Raw genomic sequence first — 5,084 nt, forward strand, 5'->3', positions numbered from 1 at the left:
TGATTATAGTCCTCTCTTGTTGGGCTTCTGCCTCTCAATTCTTTACTGGAAGTCTCATTCCACTCTCAGATGATATCCTAAGGGTTCTATCCTTTGCCCTTTCCTCAATCAATATGTTTTCATTCCTTCCCAGGGCTTTGCTTCCTCTGTTAGTCTGTTTTCTGTTGCTATAACAAAATACACAAGGGCAGGTAATGAATGAAGAAAAGAGTTTTACTTAGTTTACAATTTTGGAGGCTGGAAATCCAAGAGTAGGTGACCCCATCAGTTCTGCCTGTGGTGAGGTCATCATTAGCTGCATCACATCACAGCACATGATATCATGGCATAAATTCTTGCAAGAGAGAGCTCATATGCTGAGACAGAAAGCCAGACAGTAGGGAGATGCTGGTCTTGCTCTTTAGTAACAATTCACTCTCAAGGGAACTAAACAGTGTTCCACAAGTACTATCTTAATCTCTTCAGAGGACAGTGCTCCCAAGGATATAATTACCTTGCACCAGGACACTATATCTAAAAGGTCCCACCACCTCAACACAGCTGTGAGGAGGACTGAGCTCAGTAAACAGTTTCATTGCCTGCTTTCTGCCTTAGCAGACACCTAAAGCCATCCACGTTCACATTGCTTAATTCCTTCTCACCTCACACTTCTTCCTTCTCACTCACCAGAGCTGCCACCATGTAGAGTTTCCTTCCACACAAGGACATATAGACTGAGTAGGTTTCCAAAAGTAACTTTTTAAATTGAGGTATGATTTGTATAATCTAAAATGCATACAATGTATTGATTTTTAAAAAATTTATAGAGTTGTACCCCTTCACCTCAGTTTTAGACAATATCCATCACCCCAGAAAGTTCCTTCTGTCTATTTGCAATTCCTGCTTCCTTCTCCTTCTCTACCTCAAAGCAACCAAAAATCTGCTTACTATCTACAGGTCTGTCTTTTCTGGATATTGGCCTTTTTTTTTCATTAATTTACCAGGAGATAACTCCAGCACAGATAAGGGACTTTCTATGGAAAGGTGGCATCAGCAAGAATGGTAGAATAAGGGTCTCTGAAAATTCCTCCAAATATTGATGAAAATGCTGGCAAAAAACTTGTCACCATGAGTTGGAAATGTAGCTCAGTGGTAGAGAACTTACCTGACATGTGTGAGACCCTGGGTTCAATCCCCAGCACTGAAAAAAAAAAAATCAAACATCATCATAAGCTTTTTCAAAACTCCAAAAATCACATACTCTCAGAAATCTGAGGAATGATTAGTCAAGAAAAGAAGCTGAATGTGTAAGAACAATGAGCTTTGTGGAGTTTTAACCTGCTTTGTTTTCATTATCCTCTCTTCTCCATGTTATCCTGGAAAAGTTATAGCTCACAATCATGACAATAAGCAGTGTGGCAAATACAGAAGAGGGTTTGAGCTCCTTTGATACCTCAGTTCCAGAGAATTGTCCTTATTTGGCTTATCTGGTGGTTCCCCGAAGTTCCTGCCTAAAGATTGTTTTTATTTGATCTGATTTGGAGCTTGGCCAGTGAAAATAACCCCCCCCCACAAGATTGTTTATTGAAAACAATCCAGAGACTGTTGTTGAATATCGTGGCTGCCTAAGGTGGTAAACAATAGACTAACCCAAAAATATTTAATAAGAAAATCTGGGAAATAAGAGCTATACAAACTGAAAAGTTCGGACAATTTTAGGGCTCTAGAAGCCCGTGCATAAGGCTGTGTGCATTCTCAGGAAAACCTAAGCTCTCATCTCTGGCTAACTTTGAGGTGCTCAACAAGTGGGAAGTGAAGGATAAGGTAGAGTGGTAAACTGTCTGGCTAAGTGTTGAAGGTGTGCTCCTACCTATGTGCATTGCCCCTCAACAAAGATTGGGAGACATATTGGTTCCAGGAATCTAAAGAACTTTCTTTCTACCAAATAGCTGACCACTAAGCTAACTGAACAGAGACTTCAGTGGCCACACATACAAAATAATACAGACTTTACATAATTATTTCAGGAAAAGTCACTGAATAAAACAAGAACAACAAATTCTGGAGAGGGGGGTGTTAGTCAGCTTTTTGTTGCTGTGACAAATACCTGAGAAAACTTAGAAGAGGAAAGATTTGACTATGGTTTCAGAGATTTCAGTTCAAGGTCAGCAGGTTCCATTGCTTTAGGCCTAAAGTGAGGCTGAATATTGTGGTGGAAGGGCATAGTAGAGGAAAGCTGCTCACTTCATAATGTTCAAGAAAGAGAGAAAGAGAGAGGGGGAGAGAGAGAGAGAGAGAGAGAGAGAGAGAGAGAGAGAGAGAGAGAGAGAGAGAGAGAGAGAGTTGCTGAAGAATAAGATATAGTTTCCAGGGACTTGCCTCCAAGGACTCTCTCCTTTCAACGAGATCCCAACTCCCACAGCCTCCAGCACCTCCCACTAGTCTATTCAACTGTCAGTGAGTTAATCCACTGATAAGGTCAGAGCTCTTATGATTTAATCACATCCCCAAATCCCCACCTCTGAACATTGCTGCACTGGGCACCAAGCACATGAGGCTTTGGGGGACACATCATATTCAAACTATAATGGGGGGTGGTGCAGGAATCTGATATCCAGAGTTGCTACATTACATTATTTTAAATGATCAGTCTTGAACAACAAAAATTATGAGGTATTCAAAGAAATAAGAAAGAAGAATAGCCTATAGACAGGCATAAAAAGTAATTTATTAGAGTTATTACTGAGGAGTCCCAGATATTGAATTCACAGGACAAAAACTTGATAGCAGCTATTTTAAATATGTTCAAAGACACATTCATGTGCTAGGTGGTTGGCATATTCCAACTCTACGGGGACAAATTCTCGTGTACTCAGAACCCTCCCATTCATAGTCTTATGTACTTCTTCATCTGGATATACATTTGTATTCTTTATTATGTTCTTTTATTAATAAACTGGTAAAAGAAAGAAGTTCAAATAATTAAAGGAAATCATATATAAAGAAGGAAAATATGAGGATGATGTCTTACAAAGTGGAGAATACTAATAAAAAAGTTATTTTGCAAAAAAAAAGTTGTCAAGTAAAAAGTACAGTAATTGAAATTAAAAATTCACTATAGGGGGTCAGTAGTAGATTTGAGTGAGCAGAAGAATGAATCAGCAAACTCAAAGATAGGTCACTTGAGATTGTCTGGGGTACAGAAAAAAAAGAGTGAAGAAAAATGAACAGAACCCCAGACACCTGTGGGAAAATTATAAAGCGTACCAACAAATGAACAATAAGAGTTCCAGAAAGAAGGGAGGGAAAATACGGGCAAAGTTATTTGAAGAAATAATGGTGGAAATTTTAATGAAAAATATGATTCAAAGAAGCTCAATAAGATATAAGTGGGATAAGATGAAAGAAATCCACTTTTAGATAGATCATAATTAAAGGGTCAGAAGAGAAAGACAAAGAAAGAATCTCAAGAGCACCAGGACACAAGCAACTCACACAATAGAGCCTCAATAAGATTAACAGTTAATTTCTCATCAGAAACTATGGTAATTAGGAAACAGTAAGATGGCATATGCAAAGTGTTGAAGAGAAACAACCACCAAGAATCCTGTATCTGGTGAAATTATCCTACAGAAATGAAGAAGAAATTTGGACATTAGATAAACAAAAACAGATTTTGTCCCCAGCATACCTGCCCTGCAGCAAATGCCAGAGGGTATCCTTCAGGTTGAAATGAAAGAAACTTACTATGGGGGTCTTAATTTGGATTATAGGGATATGTTCAGTGTGTGTAATCACAAGGATCCTCATAGGAGAAAGAAGGTTAGAATTAGAGATCTGAAGTTGCTAGGCTGCTGACTGTGATGATGGAAAAGGGGGCCAAAACCAAGGAATATAGATGGTTTTTAGAACCTGGTAAGGGAACATAGTGTCCCTTGAAGTCTCCAAAAGTAATGCAGAGCTGCTAACCACTCAAAGTTAGCCAAATGAAACCTGTTTTGGACATCTGACCTCCAGAACTGTATGATACAAAATTTATTTTGTTCTTTGCCAGGAAGTTTGTAGTAGTTTTTCACTGCAATATAAAACTAATACATATACCAACAAATTAGATAACCTAAATGAAATAGACGAATTTCTGGTATGACAGAAGCACTGACTCAAGAAGAAATAGAAAATCTGAACAGACTTACAAATAAACAGATGAGTTAGTAATAAAAAAAAAAAAACCTTCCACAAAAAAGTTTAGGGAGAGGTGGTGTTACCCATGAATTCTGACAAATAAAGAATTTTTAATGCCAAACTGGGCATAGTAGTGCACACCTGTAATCCTCTACTTAGGAGGCTGAGTCAGGAAAATCACAAATTCAAGGTTAGTCTGGGCAACTTAATGAGACCTGTCTCAAAATTTAAAAATAAAAATAAAAAGGGCACCCTTTGTAAATTTATGATTACACAAATGGTATGCCTTTACGCCATGTACAAATAGAGAAACAACATGTATCCCATTTGTTTACAATAAAAAATAAATAAAAAAAAAAATAAAAAGAGCAGGGGATGTAGCTCAGTGGTAGAGTGCCCTGGGGCTCAATCCCCAGTATTGTCAAAAATAAAAAAATAAAATAAAGTAAAAATTCCAATCCTTTATTAACTCTTCCAAAAAAAGAAACAAGGGAACATTTCCAGATAAAAGCATTACAAGAAAGGAAAATGACAAACCAATATACCTTATAGAGATACAAAAATCCTTAACAAAATGCTAGCAATCTGAATCCAGCAACATATAAGATTAATATGTCATTACCAAGTAGTATTTATATATAAGGTTAGTTCAATGCAATCAGCCATATTAACAGGCAAAAACCACATGGTTTTCTCAATACATGAAGAAAAAACATTGATAAAATCCAATAACCTTTCATGATAAAATACTCAACCAACTGGGATTGTAAAGCAACTTCTTCAAATCAATAAAAGGCATCTACAAAAAGAAAAAATTCACAGCTAACATCATAATGGTGAAAGACTGAAAGCTTTCTGTCTAAGATCAGAACAAGACAAGGATGTTTGCTCTTGCCACTTCTATTCAACATTGTACTAAAAGT

The sequence above is a fragment of the Sciurus carolinensis genome, chromosome 8, assembly GCF_902686445.1.
Source record: "Sciurus carolinensis chromosome 8, mSciCar1.2, whole genome shotgun sequence".
Lineage (NCBI taxonomy): Eukaryota > Metazoa > Chordata > Mammalia > Rodentia > Sciuridae > Sciurus > Sciurus carolinensis.